The 23,329-nt window shown below is 28.8% G+C and overlaps 1 protein-coding gene and 1 long non-coding RNA gene across 8 annotated transcripts in view; one reads left to right on the top strand and one right to left on the bottom strand.

The window, feature by feature from the left end:
• Window positions 1–23,329, bottom strand: part of LOC107438554 (muscleblind-like protein 2) — a 400,349-nt gene that overhangs the window by 267,902 nt on the left and 109,118 nt on the right. The gene's annotated exons all lie outside the window — the stretch shown is intronic.
• Window positions 9,696–23,329, top strand: part of LOC122269529 (uncharacterized) — a 190,454-nt gene continuing 176,820 nt past the window's right edge. Inside the window, exon 1 of the long non-coding RNA XR_006225244.2 lies at window positions 9,696–9,926. This is a non-coding gene — a long non-coding RNA (uncharacterized lncRNA). The remainder of the gene's footprint in view (window positions 9,927–23,329) is intronic.

Raw genomic sequence — 23,329 nt, 5'->3', positions numbered from 1 at the left:
CATCCCGGTGTCTAAAAAAATCATGAATGATGCTGAAATACTTATAATATTTTAAGTGACTTTTGAAGTACAGAAACTAAAATATATTCGTTATCGCAGATAACAGATCGAAGTAACTTTATTTCTTTATTATCTCAGATATTAAATTGTCGAGAAAATTTACTTAAAAGAAATGGCGACAAAGAGAAACGCGAATATTTATTCTATTTTGGTTTGGCTACTCAAACTGACGCGTAGAAATTTTGCATGTTTTCAGACTCCTCATTTCATGTTGATATGCTTATGATGTGATCACACTCAAATTATTTTAAGATTTATTTTATAATTTTCTTCATATTTTCATGTTTTAATTTATACATATAATTCGCGACCTTGTTTCTTAAACATTTATTTACGAAACTTTTGCATTCCTTTATTTTTACCATTCATTCACTTTTCTTATTTACCATTCATTCACTTAAGTTCACTTTTACAATCGAGTTTTTAGTACACAACTTTTCTTTAACTATCATCAGAATGAATAGTATTTGTTATTTCTAGTATTGAGAAATATAAACACGTAAAACACATAACAATAACATAAATGTAATTTAACTAAAATTCCATTAATGAGTACAATTGCAATTAGCAACAAGCTATAAATGCGTGGCGTGACTAAAAACTAATGCTTTAAACAGATTATTATATTTTGCTGTCAAATATATTAATAACTCAAAAAGAATGACTGAAAGAGGTGTTAAAAAGCTTTGTTTTGATTATTAAAAAATGATAACAATTAACATAAAATCAATAAACTTCAGAAATAAGTAAACGAAAAACCGTTTTAATAATCTTTAATCGATTATAAACTTAGGAATGTAGTTAGTTAGTAATATTTCAAGCTAAATATTTAGATCTGGAATAGCGTAGTGGTAATGCGAGTAAAATTCAATTTCTCGCAAATGTAGCAGTTTTTAAAAACAGCTATAGTAGATATAGTATAGAATCTACACGCTTAAATATATCATAAAAAGAATGGAGTAATCTCACCATTTCGTTTGCCTCGTGACTTATACAAATAATCAATATTTTATTTAAAATAATTGTCATTATGTACCTGTATGACATGTCTTAGTACGTAATATGAATACATAAAAATAGTTTCATTCATATTTATAAGATACGTTACGTAACAAATTACATTTTCTGATAGTTTTTTCTGTCGAATTGCTCAATATATTTTGAACACCACATCATTGCATGAATTATTTATGAATGTTTCATAAATTAAATTGTAAAATACCTTTTCATTTTTAGAAAACAATATGCACACAAGTACTACGATACATCGCCATCTAATAAATTGCATATGCATGTAATAAAATGCTTATTTATTTTAATTCGTTTAACTTTATTTAATTAAAAAAAGTTGGTTACCATTATCAATTTTTTTCAGAGGTATATTTTAAATGAATCAATCTTCACTAAATACAACCAAAACGTGTAGAAAAATTGCTAGTGAAGGACATTGTTCATAGTACGAGAAAAGAAATCAAATATGTTCTCTTTCATATCTTAAAGGACACAAAACTATGTAAGTACTACTCTCCAATTAACCATTACAACATTTCTCTCCCGAAAAGCTACATTTAAAAAGCAAAACAAAAAAATAAAGCTCACCATCTTGCAAATTACGGTTTACATTTTGGGAAAAGTACTTTAAAACTTCGTGTTAGTCGCTACTCATACGCAGTTCGTGAACAGAACTCCCAAACTCATTAATAACACATTATCCCTCAATTTACCTAATGACTAAAATTTTCTTCGCATATACCCACGCTCGCCACTAGCTAGCCTCCTCAATAGCTCTTTTAGCTCAAAGATAAACTTTACAACGGCGGGGTTGGCTCTTTTTTTTTTAACCCAGAGTGAAAACCTGCAAATGATTGCTGATATATTTAATTTTTAATAGTTTTAAACTTCGTAAACTAGCTATGTTAAAGAGTATTCTTTTATTAAAAAAACAGGAAAATCTTGTTATCTGATTTTACAGTAATTATTGTGATCAGAATCCACGCTACTATTCTATATTTTTAAAAACTACGTGCTTATGGTTTGTTTTGTTCCTAAAACGTTCTTTCCTTTTTCATTTTGTTTTAAATTTTGTATTATAATCATTTTAATTTTTGTACTTGAACAAAGATTTAGAATGAAAATAATAATTCGAACAATTCCAGAGTAAATGGAATAAAAAATAATATTTACTTTATTAAAAAAAATATGAGAAACCTATAATCAGATTTTACAGTAATTATAGTGATTAGAAATAAATCACGCTACTGAATTTCATATTTTTTTCAAACTGCCTGTTAGCGGTTCGTTTATTTATCAAACATATTATAACTATAATTAAAAGAATATAACCTTAATAAACTATAATTAAAAAAACACTTTTTTTTCTTGAACAAAGATATAAGACGGGAAAGATGCTAGAAGATAATAATTAAAACATTTTAAGACTAAAAGAATTAAGAAATACGATTTACTTCAGAATACTTTCATTAAAATGTTGCTAGTATTAACGTTACATTGGCATCAAGATATAAAGCATTTGTGCTAAACTTAAAACGAAATTTGTTCCTATTTTTAGTTAACTTGAGTGCTTTTTAAAGTTTTCAAAACATAATTGTTTCTATTTTATGGTAATAAGATTTTATATGGTAAATTGACAAATTTATACATTATAAATTGTTTGTAATAAGTTGGTATAATGTTGTAACTTGGATTTACAGAAGAATTTTTCATACACTTCTTGAATATTACTTCACGGGAGGTATAAAAAAGTATCTTACTGTTAGTGAACATTTCGTTTTTCCTAAAAGTGTTTTGAAACTTTTAATGAGTTTAAAAATTGTGAGTAGATAAACAATAAAGGCTAAGAAGAAGAACTTCCTCATCTGCCTTGTCACGAATTACAAAACAATGAGGGCCATTAGGCTGCCCAATGGATGAATAAGAAAATTTGTTCAATTTAATGACTAATAGAAGATTTTGCTTCCAAACCATTGAATAGGTTCATCCTCTGTTGCACATGTTGCACACACCTGCTTAATTGTGATTTATATGCATGATCTGTTCTTTATTTAAATTTTCGTATTCATTTATCGACACACATCTTTGATAATTAAAATATTGTGTGTCGAATAATTGTTGAAGAAAGGAACTAAATAAAATCATGAACAAAGCTCTCAGTTTTTGTTTTCCCTCTTCAGTGTAAGTAAAAAGAAATGAAAAGTTAGGCCTTTTTAAACATTTTAACGTTTATTTTTCTCTTTTGTAAATTTATTTTCAATAACTTCAGCCGACTTGCATTTAACGAGCATCCTGATTTAACGAGTAAATTCCCTTGGTCCCCCTGCCTTCGTTATAAACGAGTTTGTATGATAAATAAATATTGTTCTTTCAGCAACATAATTCAGCCTCAAGAGTTGTGCATTTGTGGTTATCACTTAAAAGTTCCACAGACTTTACTTTAACAATGCTTGAAGTAACTCGTTCTCTGTCCTTGTCCTAGTGAAAGGGAAATTGGATATACATAAAAACATGACGTCACCAGACGGTCACGTGATGTAATCGTCTCGGAATGTGTTGTAGAGCAAGACCGGAAACCGGTTTAAATCTTAATATCCATTCTTGTTAAAACAAACGGAAGATACGTTACATCTCGCTTAAGTTTTCCCTATACCAACTTATGATTAAAGATTCTTCCTCTTATGCAAGGTTCATTACTCTTTTGCAGTAATATAAAAATAAATATAATTACAATATAATAAGACAGATAAAAAATCCTTTAAACTAAGCTTTCATTTCACTTGAAATAAAACAGTCATAATGTCTTAGTGCAGAAATTCTTAGGGTCTCCATGACCAAAAGGTATCTTGTTTCTTGCACCTTTAATAAACCTTACATCATTATGCAATTGTTTTTCAGGTCAATTTGTTATAATGATATGAAAAGCAATAATTTTTGGTTTTTAAAAGACATAAAAAAAAAATTAGCAATACATATAGACTCTGTTCTCGTCTGCTCCAGATAACTAGCGTCACCCACAGATTTTGCTTCAGTTTCTTCAGTGCTAAATAATAAATGCCAACTTAATGAATGCTTAACTAGCCATCACCTAAATATTTTGTTCCAATTACCAAGACGGAAGTAAATATAGGAGAATATATTTTGATTTGAAAGGAGATACCAAAAAAGACTACCGAAACTTTGGAAATGTCCCAAAAAGATTGTCTTTGAAGATGCCTAAAAAGACCTTATGTATCAAAGGGACACTTCATGGTAAACTGCGTTTGCTTTGGACAGTTAGAGGCCATCCAGAACGATCTAGCTTTTTCACTAATAAAAAATAGTAAATTCAAATGAATTATGGTTTCATTTAAAGGGACACGGAACATAAAAAAATTTGAAATATACGGATTACTTTTTATTATTTGAAAAAGAATGCTACTGTTAAACCTTTTAAAGCTGTAAAAAAGTCATGCTTGTATCTGGATTGAAATGCATTTCGGCCTAAAAAAATGCCTGAAGTATGTACATTTTGATAACTTACGTTATACTTATCACAATGTTTTTTCCTCGGTCAGTTTTTCATGCATTAGGTGTAAGCGGTTTTAATCAGTGTTTGAGGATTTTCAGATTCAAGACCCAACCCTAACTTAACGAAAACTGTGCTCTTATTTGTGAATTTAAAACAACTTACACTGCTACATTGTAAAAAAAAAAAATAGAGATAAAATTACGGTACAAAGTACCGACACTTAAAGTGAAACATCCGTAAAATCCATTTTTACCGTGACAAATTATATCGTAATTTTTACAGTAATATTGATTCAATTAGAGTAATTCAGTGATTTCACGGTAATTATTACTGTAAAAATAACAGATGTTTTGTTTCGTAACATGTTCCGGTATGCTGCGCATCTTTTTACTGCAATTTGATCCGATATTTTTTAAAGTAAAGAAATTTTTAAACCTATACTATCGTTCACATTCGCTGTTCCATAGCTTCTGTCCCATTCACTTTAATGTTACTTCTTTAAACTTGATAACACAATAATATGGTTTAACTTGGAGACAAACCTGGCTAAATTTGAAACTTTATTATAACTTGTAGCAAATTTTCACCGCATTATTGCTCAAAAATTTAAAAAAAAATATTTTTTTAGCTCAGCTTTAAACTGAATTTTTTGAGGGAGTATCATTACTCTTCACTCTTATCAATTCAAATGATTTTAATGATTCAAGAGAAATAATAAGACACCTTATTTTAATAATTATTATATGACAAGTTATTTAGTGATAATTTCAATGGAATTAAAAAAAGAAACACTTAATAATTTATGATATTTTAATAAGACAAGTAATTTAATAGCCACAAAACAAGAAAATCATTGCCTCAATAACTTAAATACTTTTATCAAAAAGAAAAAAACACTTCGATTCATTAAAAATTTATGATTGCAGTTTTCGAGATAACACAGTTTTAAATAGCTAAAATATATGTAAGAAAGAATTATAAATATTGTTACTTTATTTTTAGTTACATATTTAATTACATGAACAAGAATCGTCAGCATTTTTTTTTAGAAATTAATAATGATGTATAAAAAAGTATAATGAATAGATTTTGCGAAGAAAAATAAAATTCTTCTAAAGAAATAAAGTAATTCTATAGAATGTAAAGATATCTTCAAAAGAGTTGGATTCCTTAACAATGGAAGAGAAACGAGAAAAGTGGGAGAAATTCCACATAACTTTGGATACGTGGTTCCGTTCTTTTTTAAATGTTTCAAACAATTATTTTTCGAATCCTGAAGAAAAAACTTTTAAAAGAGAAGAATCACCAGATTTATACTGAATGTATTCGAGAATTTTCTTTTCTTTCCAAATCGGGGTCTTTAGGTGATATATGTCTAGCGAGAATTTTATACGAGCTAACCTTAAAAATTCGAGCATATTCTTTTTTTTTATAAGTTTATACGCTCTATACATTTTCTATGGAAACGTTATTATGCATTTTTTCTTGTAATAAAATATTATGTATTTTTATGGGAATAAATAAATATCATGTTCAAATCAGCAACATAAAAATATATCAAAATGATAAATATTATATACATATAGGGTAAATCAATTAGTGAAGGGACACTACCCAGTGAAGGAACATTTCATATATATTGATTAAAAATAAGAATTTGAAAGTTTTTCTTTAGATTGATTGGTAACACAGGGTGGCCACTCAAATCAGGTTTCAAATTTCCCTGATTTTTCCAGGTAAAAATCCTAAAATTTCCACGTCAATGTGCTTTTTTTCCTCTCATAAAGTGTAGGATGGGTATAAGAAACGTATCAATATTATAAAGTATTTTTTTTTAAATAATTTTTTATTGTTATTTAATCATCTTTGACTCAGGGGATTGAGTGCAAGCCGGGTCACTTCATGGGAATGAGGTGATCTGGAAAGGTGCTCTATTCTTCTAGAAACCAGTAGAGTTTCATGTGGCATTTTAGTTTAACAGAGTTATAATGGACCAAATTTTGATGCAAGCAAAGTATTGCTAAGTTGATGGTATTTCAACTGTTTGGCAATGAATTTCTGTCTAAAAGTGGGTATAAGAGATGGTAAAATAATTTTAATTAAGGAAATTAGTAAATAATTTAAATTAGTAAAATTAAGAAAAATCAAAGAAATAAATTCCAGCTTTTCTTTAAAAATCCCTGATTTTTCCAGGTTTTTGTCCAAATTTCCCTAATTTTTCCAGGTTTTTCCCAGTATAAAAAAAATCCCGTGATAAGTCCAGGTTTTCAAGGTTTTCCAGGTGGGTGGTCACCCTGTAACAAAAGCTTACTGCCAAACAATAGGAAGTCATCTAGCAATGTTTTGGATTACCTGGTCACATAGAGTTCTCAGGAAAATTTTTTAAATTTGTTATTATTTCTGCAACACCTAGTTTCTCTGAAAAAATTATAAGGTGAGTGTTTGTATTTATATGTTGGATGTGGAATTAATTGCATGCAATAGTTTTATTTTTCTCACTGTGAAAATAAGAATTCAAAATATAGTTATTGAAATTAAGTTTTATTTTTTTAAAGCATCATAGCATAATCAAGTACTGAGATAAGGAGGTGTTTATTCACTGGATCACCAAACGATGAAAAACCAGTGAAGGAACAAGAGTTCCTTTACTGGGCATGGATTTCCCAGTGAATGAACAGTATNAGCATCATAGCATAATCAAGTACTGAGATAAGGGGGTGTTTATTCACTGGATCACCAAACGATGAAAAACCAGAGAAGGAACAAGTGTTCCTTTACTGGGTTTATGAATTATGAAAATGAAAGAAAAACTTTAATTTTCTTGTACCTTTAGTGATGTTTTGCATCAAAAGTATGTTAAAAATACAAAAAAACAACTTCTAACCAGCGAAGGAACAGGCATGTTCCTTTACTGGGCATAGATTTCCCAGTGAATGAACAGTATGTGTTAATATATTGACACTTTACTTTTCAATTCATGATTACAAAAAAAAGTTACCATTTTCCAAGTATTTGTATGTTATAATTTCAAGAATAGGCTTGTTTTTAGATATTTGTATGGCATATAAATTCATAAAAACCATTAAAAAATAACCAAAATTAACTGTTCCTTTACTGGGAAATTTTGTGGTCCTTTACTGGTTAGAGCTGTTCCTTCACTTGGTCTTCTTACTGCTTGTTATTTGAACCTCCAAAACTTTAAAACAATATAATGTAAGTTCTCCACAATTTTTTTTACATAATTTGCAATTAGTAGTGACTATGTTGACACGGTCATTTAACTAAATTTACGAACTTTGAAATTAATATGATTTTTTTAAAAGGCAAGCGAAGCTTAAGTGTTCCTTCACTGGTTAGTNATATATATATATATATATATCACTCAATTATTGTATTTATTGAACACATATATTCATTCAAATCTTTAAACTTTTTCGATGAAAAAATTATGCATTTATTGCTTATCATAAATGGGTGTTATTATGCGTATTCAGTATGCTGTAATATGTGTATTCAATAAGTGCATTAATTATCATTATGTTTGGTGACAGCAAATAGATATCTAGATTTAATCAAATACATAAAAATCTATACAAATTATATTGAAATATAGATTTGCGAAAAATAAATAAATAAAATGCTTTCTTGTTAAATTTATTTAACAAATAAAAGTGTTAAAATCTATAGAAAGTACAGCGATAACTTTCATGATTTTATTGAAAAATATCACTAAACAGCACGGAAAAATAATTCTGATAAAATCATCGAACTGTATGGTTATGCCATTTCTGAGGAAAAACAATCCTTAGTTCTGATTATTAAAACCAAAATATACGGTGTTTAAACCATTTGTTACGTAATTTTTCATTTCATATGGTAACGGTTTACTTCTGGTTTTCAAAATTATAGTTCTGCATTTAGTAAAAAATACAAAACTGAATTTAACTGAAATTTAACTAAATAAAAGGTTTCTATGCCCAGTTTTAAGATATCCTGATGAAATTACCAAATTTCACCACATTTACTAACTTTTATCACAGATTACAAAACCATATTTTATTGTTAATTTTACCAAAATTATTACCAAAGCGCATCGTTAAAAAAATCCTCAAGCTTTTTGGTGTTCCCAGAGAGAGAGAGAGGGAGATAGAGATAGATAGATAAATAAAGAGAGAAACGATAAATTTTATCTTATTCTGGTAGTTATGACCATATTTTTTTTTCACAGAGTGCAATGAAGAAGAAATGGAATAGATAACAATCTATGGAATTAAATCAGGAATAGTTTTCTGAATCGCACAAACCCGACAATTTTGCACCTAGTTCTCTTAGTTTAGGTAACATGACATGAAATAAAACATTACCTTTTATTAAAATATAAGTCCACTACAAACAATAGCAAACTGCGAGAACGATCAATCTGATAAAGAATGTCCATAGTTTTATTCTAACAGTGTTACTTATTTTTAGTACTGATATTGTTTACTTTAATTGCAATATCACATTGTCGATTAAACATTGCATTGCTAAAAAAGAATTATACTTTCTGTGTCAATTTTAATTTTTTAACTATTTCTTAAGTTTATCAACCGCATACGTTAATAAAAATAGCATATGACCAAGTATTATTTGTCAATAATCATTGTAAGTTACAACAATATATTTTCACATAAAAATAAAAAGTTTTAAAAAATCATTGCAATAAATTTGAATAATTAATGAAAAATATTACTCAACCGCATTATGAAAAAAAAAATGAAACTGATAACAATCAATAAAATTGAATCAAGAATCGCTCTATGTCACACAACCTATCATTTCCAGACTAGCTCTTGAAGTTTAGGTAGCACGACATCAAATTAAACGTTATCTCTGATCAAAAAATAAATCCTCTACAAACAATAACAAACTACGATCAATCTGATAAAGGATGTCCACAGTTTTATTATCCCAACACTACGTACTTCTAGTATTGAAAAGAAATTCTCATTGGAAATTCTACGAACCGTGTAAACTTCCGTTTATTACACGCCACGTGCAACAAGCAGAGACAACGACGACTACACGAGTGTGTCGACATCCTCCCAATTGCATATTTAAGAAATCATCTTTAATGTTGTTGCTAACCTCATGTTGTACTTGCTCAATTACGCATAATAAAAAGTTCCTATTAGTCACGGCAGCTGCCGCCGCAAGCCTTGGCAAAATGATATTCTTTTAAAGATGAAAATGGAATATTAATATTGTTGTCTTATTTACATTTTACTATACTTTAGTTGACTGTAACAATAACTTCATCTACCGCATCAAAGAGATGATTAGGGTAGATAACAAACTTTTTCAAGTAAGGACATTTTCAGTTACAATTCAGTGATTTTTGATATTTTGTTAATTTTATTTATGAAATTGTTAATAAATAATTTTAGCCTTTTCAGCATTAGAAAATAATAATATTATTACAAGATCGAGTATTAAATCTTTATAAAAGATGGTTTTGTTTTGCTTATTTGCAATGTTTTCTATTAGCGTTTAAAAGTAATTTTCTGATATAAGCTAATGAAGCCTTTTCAGTCATTGCAATCATATTCTAGTTTATTTTTAATTATTAGTTGACGGATAATTTACTATCGAATACCATATTTACCGAAAAATTGCATATTTTTTATATTTACTTATTACTAATATAATGTAGAACTTAAAAAAATCTACCAGATTTAGGTGACAATTTAGAATATCTACAAAAATATTTCCAAATATCTATTGGTATCTAACAATTAATATATACTGAAGTCATTTTTTAAATCTTTCACAATAATTAATTGCTTTCTTTAGGAAAACTATTATTAAAGAGTGCTTGCGATAGTTTTCGTTTAAAAAAAAATTTCAGTGTGCGCAATTTAAATGCAGCCAGTGTTAAAACCAAGAACCAACACTTAGATTCTTAGTGTTGGTTCTTCTTAGATTAGTACCTTAGAACCAACACTTATTATCAATATAATTATTTTTAAAATCCATTGATTCAAAAGCCGTTTTTTCAGCAATTTATTCACCTACATTCCAATATTTACGTCCTAGAGCCGTGATGGCTCAGGGGATAGAGCATTTGCCTTCTAATGAAGTGAACCGGGTTCAAATCCCAGCGACTGCTGGCCGATACGAATTCCGGATCCGGCTTGCACCGACCACAGTGTTGATGCAAAATATCCTCAGGGGTAGACGGATCATGGATTAGAGTTCCCTAGCCGTTAGGCTTTCCGTGGGAAGTTTTCCTCTCTATGTAACGCAAATGAGAGTGAGTTAAATCAAAAAGTCCTCCACGAAGGCAAATTTCTCCCAATACTTGATCCAGGAGTTCCTTAGCCTTCTGGATTAGGTTCAAAATTACAAGGTTACAGAATTGAACATTAGTAGTCGTAAACCCAAAATTGGGTCGGCTGTTCAACGACGGTTATAAAATAAAATACTTACGCCCTTTCTAAAAAACTTATAATGCTTCCCCATTCTAAATAACTCTTGTATTTTTCATTAAAAAATAAGCAAAATTGAAAAAAATATGATTGGTTGGTTTTTTGGAGTTTTTGGCGCAAGAGCCAGTTGTGGCTATACGACACCTCCAACTAGGTGAATATTATACATCTAAGTTGTGGGTTAAAAGCTAGATTGATGCGCAGATACCAATGTCTTTGAGGTAAGATCAAATTTTATAATGAGGGTCATCTCCAATTAATAAAGTCAATGACGGATTTAAGTCACCGAAATGGCGTCTCTCAAATTTCAAAATTGTTACACTAAGTCAAAATATGTTTGATAGTAAGAGGTTCCTTACAATGGGAACATTCGGGTGCAGGCTCATTTAACAAAAAGTGTTTATGAGTTATGCGTGTGACCAATACGTAAGCGATTTAGAAGCACTTAAAGCTCCCGAAGATTATTTAAGTCTTTATTAGGTTCTATAGTAGGTTTAACAGTGCGCAATTTATTGTGTGTTTCATATTTTTCTTCAGTTTTGCAAGACGATTAATCAATTGTTTTTTGTTAAATTAAGGTTTTGGTAAATTAATTATTTTTCAAAACAAAAAAAATGTTAAAAACTATTACTACAAGAACATTGCTATAATCTAACAGTGCATTGCTATTATATAACTGTTAACTTTCAAAACGATTCTGCAACTAATTTGGATTTGCTCAATCTCTGTGATATTTATAATCAATATCATTTCAATCTTCTATCTTTAAGATTTTACGGAAGCCATTTATCCTTAGGCCGTTTATCCGATGACTTATTCAACTGCACTTTATTAACTCTGTTCTTCTTAAAATCTCATAATGCTTATTCCAAATAACTTTTATAGTGACGTCAGACTAGATAGCGCGAAAAAACTTTTTTCCCTTTTCCGAACTACTTCTTTTCCTTTCGTTTGAAAGGGAAAATCGACAAGAAAATTCCTCATCCGCGAAGAAAAGTTCTAACGGAAGAAGAGTAGGTTCAATAGCGCATAATTGCGCGAATATTTCTGCTTTTTCCCCCCTTCTTTAAATTGCAATATAAATACAAATTCCATCATGGCTACAAGCATTTCCAACCGCCAAAAGATTGTCTATGATAGAATGAGCGATGTAGTCGTCTCTAATTAGAAAAATGGAAAACGTTAAATTTTTAAATTTCGTGGTGTTTGTGTTTATTATGAATGGTTGTATTCGTAATTCTGTGATGTTAAATAACGTTAGAAGGGGTTCATTGTAATGATTGATTTTTTTCCTGGTGAATGTGTGATATGATTCAACTTTAAAAGAGAAAATAATAAATAAAAATATTTTCAGAATCAAAAAAAAATTATTTTTCAAAATATTTTCTGCCTAAGTGAAAATAATTAATTCAGAAAATGTCAAATTTCGTGGTGTTTGTGTTTATTATGAATGGTTGTATTCGTAATTCTGTAATGTTAAATAACGTTAGGAGGGGTTCATTGTAATGATAGATTTTTTTTCCTAGTGAAATAACGTTATGATTCAACTTAAGAAGAGAAAATAATAAATACAAATATTTTCAGAATCGGAAAAAAAATATTTTTCAAAATATTTGCTGCCTAAGTTAAAATAATTAATTCAGAAAATGTTAAATTTTTAAATTCCGTGGTGTTTGTGTTTATTATGAATGGTCGTATTCGTAATTCTGTGATGTTAAATTACGTTAGGAGGGGTTCATTGTAATGATAGATTTTTTTCCTAGTGAGTGTGTGATACTGTGTGATACCCTTTCTGAACATTTTTACGTAAAGGTTATACTCTTTTTGAACAGAGTTTCAACATTTTGGAGTTGATCATATTAAGTTTAAAATTTTGGGATAATTTCTGTTCATCTGCATAACAGAACTTTAAATTTTTCCCTGGACAAAAAAGCACATTTAATTACAGTTAGGAATACACGATTGATTGCAGTAAAGAAAATGTACAGTTAATTATTCTTGACAAATGAAAGTTGACAAAGATTAACACAATTGACAAAGATTAATGAACAGGCAAAAATAAATTTTTAGACCAGTTAAATACTACTTGTTTTAGCTTTTTCAAGCATGTTTTGCAGCAGTGATACACAACGATATTTTGAGTTCAGTTTCACACACTGTAAAAAATTCCGGATCACAAATTCCGGTAAACAGTAACAACACTCAAGGTGCTAGTGCTTTTTACCTTAAAATCCGTCTGTACCGGAACATGTTACGGGACAAATATCTCATAAACCGTAGTTATTACAGTAATAATCACCATATAAAATCACTCTAATAAAATAAATATTACTATTAAAATTATGGTATAACATTTAACGATAAAAATGGATTTTACGGATGATACACTCGAAGTACCCGGTACTTCATATCGTAATTTGATACGAAATTTTAAATATATAAAATTGATAATTTTACATTTCTACTTTTTCAATGTGTATCAACAAACTAGTAAGTATTGTATTCTGTTTTCTTTTTTTATGATAAACAAATTCACGCAAGACAATTTATATTTCTACTTTTTCGATGTGTATCTATTCAAAAGTTCTGTCTACTGATTGCATTTTTATATAAAAGACAATTTCACATAAAACAAAACTACAGTTAAGTTTCAAAAAGAAGAGAGTTATACATCTTATTTTTACTTATCAGTTAAGTAATAGACATGATATCTTTCCAAATTCATATTAAGGTGACAAGACCTGGGTATTAAAGATGGACGATGCACCTAAAGTACCGGTACTTTACTCCGTAATTTGATACGAAACTTTATACAATGTAAAATTGACATTTTTCCATTTCAATGTGTATCAACAAACTAGGAGTTTTGTTCTGTTTACATTTTTTTATGATAAACATTTTCAAAGAAGACTTTTCGATGTGTATCAACAAATTAATATTCAAAAGTTCTATCTACTGAACGTATTTTTATATGAAAGATAATTTCACACAAATCAAAACTACATTTAAGCTCCAAAAAGAAGACAGTTATACATCTTATTGTTACTTATCAGTTAAGAAATAGGCATGATATCTTTCCAAATTCATATTAAGGTGTCAAGACCTTGGTATAAAAGGTCAAGAAATTCCTCTCTATTATTCTCTGGTTTATGGTTAGATGAAATGGTATAGGCAAGAGATTCTGTGAGTAATCCACAGGGATTCGGAAGTCCGAGTCATGATCAAAAGAATAATCTATATATAATTTTATTGGCCATCGGCTCGGCTAATGTTGTGTCACGGGAAATAAAGAAAGACGGACAATGGTAGATGGCCACGCTACGACACGTGACCAGCTTGTTATATTAAGTTTATGGGGTCACTAATAGACCAGGGTAAGGAAGCATAAACTGCAGAATTTCGATGAATTGGGCATACATAGATGTTAGATGAATTATTCATATTGAATAAAATTTGCGAATTATTTGTATTAGGATGAAAATAATTGCAAAATTGTTTTGTATCATTCAACACATTTCTATACAGTCATTGAGTTATTAGTTTTCTGAATCATAGAATAAGAATTAGAATTAAAAATAACAAATTGGATTATTACAAAATGCATTGTATAGTAAATTGTATTTAAATGTCACAAAAGTGTATCATTATTAAGCACATAGTTTATTAAATATGAATTTTCTGTGCAAGCTAAGGTTAGTTAGTTTGTTAATAAGTCACTAATTATTGGAGCAAGAGTCCTAAAAAGGCTCTATCGCGCCAAACACTTAGTTGAAGCTAAGCCCGGTTTAAGTTCTTGGGAAGTACTTTATGTCTTTCCGCAAGTTAGGAATTTTAAAAAGTGATAATAATTTCCATTAAATCTTAAAGAATCAATGATTGTAAATCACGCTTCACTAGTTAATAATAACCACCTTTTAATTAAAAATACGTAAATTAATGAATCTAATTATATGCATAGATCATACCGTTCTTTAAAAATGCATTGTTTACTACAAACATCTTTTTTTCCCTTTAATTTAGCAAACAACACTTTATTTATTTACTTTTCATACAATATTCATCATAAACAAATTTCATATTATGCCTATCGGAATTTTAATATTACTAAATTTTAACCCAGAATATATCTAAAAAATTATCGCAATGTTTTTCAAATTTCACTATTTTAAATATACGGTACACTAAAGGAAGATAAAATCAAATCGAATAACTCTTAAATAAATTATAATTCATCATTGTTATAAACTGGATAATGGTAACAATATTTCACAATTCATTAATTAGAAATGAATACTTAACATCCAACAACTTAAATACACGGTGGATATTTCTTTTGAATAAAAATTAGCTACTACGACTCTCTAATGGCAATAAATGTTGAGATTTTAACCATTTTCAAAAGAAAGTATTTTACTACCCAAAACCTATCACCCTTCTTCTCCAACAACCATTATTACTTCTTCATCCTTCCCATTCATTTTATCCAATATCCTGTCCGCTTGAAACGGATAGCGATTTTAAGTAATAATGATCCAACTTTACCTCCTTCATCGTCATTATACTCTTACAGTCCTTTTATACCATCATTATTACATTTCTCCCATTTCTAAAATGACTCGACATTTACAGAATGAGGTGAATTGCTTGTTACAAGAGGGAGATGACTTAAGAAAGGAAATAAATTGTGGACTCCATCACCTTTACCACAACTTGGTAAACCAGGAATATGTTTTGATTATTAAACTACCAACTAATTTGTTTCATAGAATGTCGTTGTTTTTGTTATGATTTAAAGATTTGCGGAAATTTACTTTCCTATTTCAGATTACCAGTGTTTTCAGATTTTCGTATAGCTCATAATCTTAATGTCCATCACTGTTAGTTATTTATCTTCAACAATAAAGGGCCGACCCACGTAATGGATTCATGACCAATATACGTATTATTATAAATTAGGAAACTGAATGGAAGACGTGTTTACGTTTACATGCTGACCATCTATATTTTTGTAACTAACGCAATTACTACTCTAACAAATTTTACAAAAGTGTTTAATTGAAACCTGTAATAATAACTGATATTTTTAATTTGGTCTTTTGTAATAAAATCAAATTCGTACCCTCACATTCTGACCATCTTTAGTTTTATAACTAACGCAATTAATAAATTGTGGACTCCTTCACCTTTACCGCATCTTGGCAAACCAAGAATATGTTTTGATTATTAAACTGCCAACTAATTTGTTTCACAGAATGTCGTTGTTTTTATTAAGCTTTAAAGATTTTACGGAAATTACCTTTCCTTGCTTAACTACAATTGCATTAACATTACCAGTATTTTCAGAATTTATCGTGTGACTCATAACCTTAAAATTAATGTCCATCACGGTTATTCATTTATCACGAACAATATAGAACCGATTCACGTAATGAATTCATGGCCAATATACGTATTATAGTAAATTTGGAAACTGAGTGGAAGACGTGCTGAGCTAAAATCATTAATGAAGTACACCAATTAGCAACAATGTAATGGATTCATGGCCAATATACGTATTATTGTAAATTTGGAAACTGAGTGGAAGACGTGCTGAGCTAAAATCATTAATGAAGTACACTAATTAGCAACAATGTAATGGATTCATGGCCAATATACGTATTATTATAAATTTGGAAACTGAATGGAAGACGTACTGAGCTGAAATCATTAATGAAGTTTTGATTACAAATGTGTATAAATAACTAATATTTTTTATTCGATCTTCTGTAATAAAAGCAAATTCATACGCTTACATATTGAATATCTATATTTTATAACAATTACAGTAGAGGTATAACAGAAAATGGATATCTCAACATGTATTCCATATAATATGCATTTAAATTATTCAATAACAAAAGCTCAAAATAATTACTGAAGTTTAAAGTAGTGGTTTGTGATCACTTGAGAGTGATTGACTGATTGATTGAATGTGGGGTTTAGTGGCAAATAAGTCCAAATAAATACATGCTGATTACCCGAAAATTTTCGAGAAACAAGCATATTATGGAATGTTGACCATCTTTCTCAAACACCAAACATATTACATGTTTCTGTGTTGTCTGATATTTATGAAAGTTCATTTCCATCCATTTAGTTTAAAATAACATTGTTAATAAAATAGGTCTCTTATGTTATATTTCGACTAAGAAAGGGAAGATTGTATTCTGTATAACCTGATGAAAATCTAAATTCATATCAGGAATCATTTAATGTAATTTCTATTGACAAAAGGATGCGTTGAAGAAAATAAAAACGAGTTATAGATTTTCAAATCAATATCAACTAAAAATTTATATTTCGAAAAGAAATATTTATCACCCGAATCACAGTTTTAACAACACATGATTTATAAAGAAAATATATACATAAACTCTTATCATACATGTAAAATTATTGCTTAAGTTCCTAGCCAGGTCATTACTCCGAAACAGCTATAGGAACTCAAATCAATAGCACTGCCAACTTGATTCAAAAGTGAATATTGATACGTTAGTTTATAAAGTATTCTTTTTGTCAAAGATAATTTTCGGCATTTTTCTGCTACTGACTGTATTTTGAATTAAAAAGTAATATATTTTTAGAATTATACAATGTACCGGAAATTAGAAAAAGAAGATTTACAACTTGAAACGACAGTTGTTCATATTTAACTAATTACCAGGATATTTACCATTTTTACAAACACACATTTAGATTTAGATACAACAGAGTGAAAGAATCCTTACACTAAATTATTATAAAGCAGACATTCATTTAACTCTGATTCTAGCAAATAATGAGACTGGATTCCACTAAACAAAGGGAAGCCATGCTCTTTCAATTTCTCTCTTTTCAAAATCAACACTAGAAAATAATGCTATCTTAATGTTAAAATTACAGTAAATTGGCGTTGGTTGTTCAGATATAAGCATAGGTCATTCCAGATTTTTTGAAGGTCTTGTTTGTATAAAATTGTTTTTAAAAAAAATACTACTAATTTCGTAAAATTGGGAAAATAGGGTCCTTTTATGAAAAATCGAAGAAATATTTGTATGTCCAATAGTTACGTGAAATGTCCGTTTTTTTTAATTAGCAAAACATTGTCCGTAGTTTTCGAAAAGTAAAAGTTGGCGTTTCTTTTTGACTGGGTCCTGTTTATGCTAAAGTACGAAAAATGGTCATATTTTGGTGAAAAAAATATGTAAAAAATTTGCGCTTTAAGGAGTTGTAGATTTAAAATTATGAGATAATGAATCCATTGACTAAATTCTTCAAAGAATGAATTGTATGAAAGATCCATTTTTAAAACGAAAACTTTTGTAAAAGATCTGTTTTTAAAATAAAAAGCATTTTGAAGAGTCCAAATTTTACATTAAGATATTTTGTGCGGGGCGCGTTTTCTTTATAAAATATTTTGTGAAGTGCCCTTATTTAAGATAAATATTTTGTGAAAGGTCAGGTTTAAAGATCGACATTTTTATTAAAGATTCAGTTAACGGATCTAAGTTCCCTACTAAATTGACTAACTAATTAAACCTCCTTAACTTATCTCCTTAACCCTTGAATAACTTATCTGCTCAACTAACTAACCTCGTTAACTAATTAAAAGTAAGTTGGAAAACTTAGAAAATTCATAAGTTTTACCCCATTTCTTTAATAAATTGTCTTTTACAATTAGGCTGAAATTAGAGAAGTTAATTTTGATTCTATACTCGATTAATTCAGCTTATTCTGGAATATATTTAAGCTTATATTCAGAACTGAGAAAGAATGCTGGTGCTTACGATAAAATATTGAGGGAGGAGAAATTCCATCGTTAATTCCAAAGTATAATGAGGCGAATTCCTCTAAGATGAAGAGAATCTATGCACATCAGCTTTCCACATCGCAAATTATACTTAAGACAATGATGAAATCTAAATATTAGAATTCACCAATCACATATATTCGAGGAAAGAGCCTGATAAATAGTAACAACCGACTGTTTCCACATGCCCTAAAGGTGTGTACTCTTTCGGCGTTCGGAATGAGAGAATAAATTCGAGATTGTTGAATTCATTCTAAATTATTATAGGGATAGATAGTAATGATTTACTTGAAAGACACCGCGCAGTTTAGATATGTTGTAAGCAGTGAATTGAGCAATATGCAGGTTTTATGGCGTAGTTTGAATGTAAACAAGATGCTAATTTGGTTTGAATTTTATCTGTGCTTATTCAAGAACTATCATGATAAAAGAATCTTGTTCAAATAATTGGAAAAAAAAACTAGTCGTTATTCCTGTTTTTCTTTCCATCACGTGTGGTTAGTGGTGTGTACGAAAGTGAGTCATGAGGCCGGGAATTCCAGAAAGTGATTCTTAGAGATGATTAAAAAAAAGAGAACAGGTCCACAACTTAAAAATAAAATTAACAGACATCTAAAAAAATTTTGAGTAGTAAGTTAATCTATAAATAAAACAAAATATCATCTAATTCATAGTTTTTACTCAAAGATGAAAATTAAAAATGCGTTAAATATAAAGTTTAATTGCACAAGGTCCAAATGAGAACATGCTACGGCAAAAACACGCTAATGCAAATCAAAAGGTAAAGTGCACACTTTACTTATTTGTTTAAAATACATTAAACATTGATAAAATGGTGCAATAACAATAAGGTGACAATGAAATAAAATCAGCTCAAAGTGAAAATGCAAAAAATTTTCGGAAATAGGTAAAATGGTAAAAAGGAAGGAAAATCAAGCATAGATTAAAACTTATATAAAATTTTAAATACCACAAGCAGGTTAAAACACAGAAAAGTTAGAATGATGGGTATCACCTAGTCGAATTAAAAAATGCAACTTATTAAACATCCCTAAAATTAAGATTTATAATTTATGCTTTTTATAATAATTGAAAAAGTAATGGATCAAAATATTAGATGCGTTTCCCAAACTTTTTCTATTCAACTCAAAATAGAAATTTCAATTAATTTCCCCACATGTATTTAACCTATGTTAGCTGATGTCATTGTTTCTGTTCTATCGTAAACTCAAAAGAAAGTTATAATTTAAACAATGTACATGCTATTTTGCCGTTAAGAATATAGCGTTCCACATGCTTTTCAAATAATAAAAAATTAGAATAGAAACAATTTTCCTTTTCATAACTTTGTGGCTTTTCATAATCTTAACATTTTGAGCGTTCTCCATAATTAGTATAGAGAACATTGGCTAAATATTAACAAAACTTAACCTGAAAGTCATAAATAATATTACAATCTAGTAACAGCTATAAGAATTAAATATTAAAAAGCGTTATTTTATTTGATTACCTTTGAAAAACTGTCTTAAATTATAATACTACAGAATATTTTAAAAGGATTTTTATTCAAATAACTTAACTAAATAATTACTCACATAAACTTAATTAAATACTTCAAATGACAATAATGTCTCAATTTTTTTATATAATAAGGATATTTTTTCACTGCCAGAAAAGTATAATTGTAAGAGATTACTTTTTTTAATCTTTACAATACTTAAATGATAAACGCAATTTTTCAACTCAAAGTCTTTTAGAACAACCCTGCAAAATAAATTTTGTAATATGAAGCAATAAAATTTTATATACGTGCTACGCCAATAAAATTCCTAATTTAAAAGTCATGATTTCAATAAACAAAGACAGAATCTCAATAAAAGAAACTACAGTGCAGGGGAAAAATAAACTTTTTGTCCGTTTATAAAAATGTATCTTAAAAAAAAACATCGTCTAACTCTTCATCTCAAAAAATAAGTTCGTTTCCTTAATATTCTCGACACACCCCAGAAGGAAAGGAGTAAAAAAAAAGTAAGTAAAGGGACTCAATTAGGTAAAGACAGTCCTATGAAAGTCAAGAAATTTATGTGTTCACGATGTCGCCAATCTCTCGAAGAGGGTGGACCTTTTACGGCCATGTTGTCGAGGCTCCAGACAGTCTGTCTATGAGTCCTATCCAATCTCTGGTTAATATCCTTTTACTCCATGGGCGTTATGGGATTCAGGAAAAGGCCTGCAATTCGTCTCCAGGATCCCGGACCATTTTACGAGCTTTGGGCCTCGCCTGAGTACCAAAAAATGAAACAGGGTTTTTCCTGGGGATTTTTACCAAGGCAGTTATTGCGCATATTGCAAGGACTGGTGAATAAACATGTTTCGAATACATTTGGGTACAGATGGAGTTGTTATTGCGATTTATGGTACAATATCACAAGAGTATGGATTGATGGTTACTCTAAGATGTGGTGAACAAACAACATTTATTGTAGTTGTTTGGTAATGCTAGAGAAATATCGCTTTTTGACTCGAACAATTTCTTATACAAAGTATCAACAACTTGATACTTTTATTAGCCGAATATGTGTGTTTGTAATGAAGTTTCTCGAACTTATGGAAAATGTTTTATTTTAATATTTTATGCGATACATCATATTTTAATATATAAATATCTTTTCTTTAAATGAATTGTTTCTATAAAATAAGTAATAATTTTTGAAAATTTTATATCGGAAATTAGAGATTTTTTAACTCCAATAAAATAAATAAATATGCGCTGAGGAAAAATAATGTTTGTCAAATTACCAGAATATAGTAAAATTTACGATGTTTTCTGGTTCTACGGGAACATCAGAAAAGTCGTTAATTTTTACCAAAAAGCTTTAGCTGATCATGATTTTGGTAAAATTAACAATAAAATATGGTTTCGTATTATGTGATAACATTTGATAAATATGGTAAAATTTGGTAATTTTATCATGATATCTTAGACCATAGCACAAAAACCATTTATTTTTCTAAATTTAGTTTTCAGTTACTTATTTTTTACTAAATGTTTGGTAACAAGAACTATAATATGAAAATCAGAATTTCCAGGAAATCTTTACCATATGGAGCGAAAGTTACCAAGTGAATTGTCCAAATACAGTATATTTTGGTTGAATTAACTAGATATTTTGGTATATTTTGGTTTTATAACTAACTGTTTTTTTTACTAGAAATGCCATTACCAGAAAGTAATTTTACCAGAATTCCAGAATTTTCTCCGTGTAAGAGATAATGATTTCATGACATAAATGTACATAAAAAAATAAATATTAATTGTTTCTGAAATTTGGCGAACATTGAATGAGTTCAATGTAGGGACCATAAAATAAATTCAGGTGCTTATAAAAATATTTTTAACAGTAGTAATAAAACTCATATACACTTATTAGCTCAATTAGGAAAGCAGTTATTGATAGTTATGCAAATAATGCAAATATCAACTAAAATAAACACATTTCTTCAAAACCAATCTACAAGTCTTTTAGGCAGAAAGATATTAGTAGTGATAGCTAACAGAGGGACCAGTTTTAATTGCATTACTATATCTTTAATTGTGCGACAATTCTAAAGCTTTCCTTTTCATGAATAAATCATCTATTTAATTCGATATCGTTACAACATATGTTTGTGAGATTATAATATTTCATTCAATTATAGTAATTATTTTCTTTTATCAAGTTCTGTCCAAGGAGGAAAGTGAAAACCAATGCTTTCTTCATGACTATCATATAGTTTTGATCAGAGCTTTCTCTATAAATCTAGAAGAAGAAAAAAAGAGTCGTTTATGAAATCATGTCACGAGCTAGCTATTAACTTAATACCAGCTATTTCCACGTTCCAGTCTTTCGGTTAAACTCGTGGGTTGAATGAATTGCATTATTCCAAAGGACCACAGAATGATATTGGGTAGGAAATTAATGGTACCGGAAATTGAATTTTAATTTTAAAATGTGTAAGAATTGTAATTGGAGAATTCATATATGCAATATGCGAACAAGAAAGATTATGGTAAGGATTTTTGTTTCGGCCAATTGCCTAGAAAATTAGAATTTTATATTGTTCAAGTTTGTGAAACGAGATAAGTAAAGTTCAAGCTTGTTGAAATAATAATTCTCGATTCTTTAAAACTGAAAATTATGAAAATGTAATAGTTTCTTCTTCTTTGCAAATATATCTAAGATTATTATAAATACGTTATATAAATTTTCTTCATACTAATCAAGTAGATTTTCTCCTCATATTCAAAGTTGAATTAAAAATAAGAAAAATGGTATCGAAGCTATTTTTTATTGATATTTTGATTAAAAGATCGATTTTTGATAAATAATAATGGAGTATTTGCTTTTTTTTTTAGTTTTAATTTCTAATAAAATAAATGTATTACGTGAAAAGGAAAGAGAAAACAGGATC

Source organism: Parasteatoda tepidariorum, chromosome X1, assembly GCF_043381705.1.
Source record: "Parasteatoda tepidariorum isolate YZ-2023 chromosome X1, CAS_Ptep_4.0, whole genome shotgun sequence".
Classification (NCBI taxonomy): Eukaryota; Metazoa; Arthropoda; class Arachnida; order Araneae; family Theridiidae; genus Parasteatoda; species Parasteatoda tepidariorum.
This window is presented reverse-complemented; position numbering and strand designations above follow the sequence as displayed.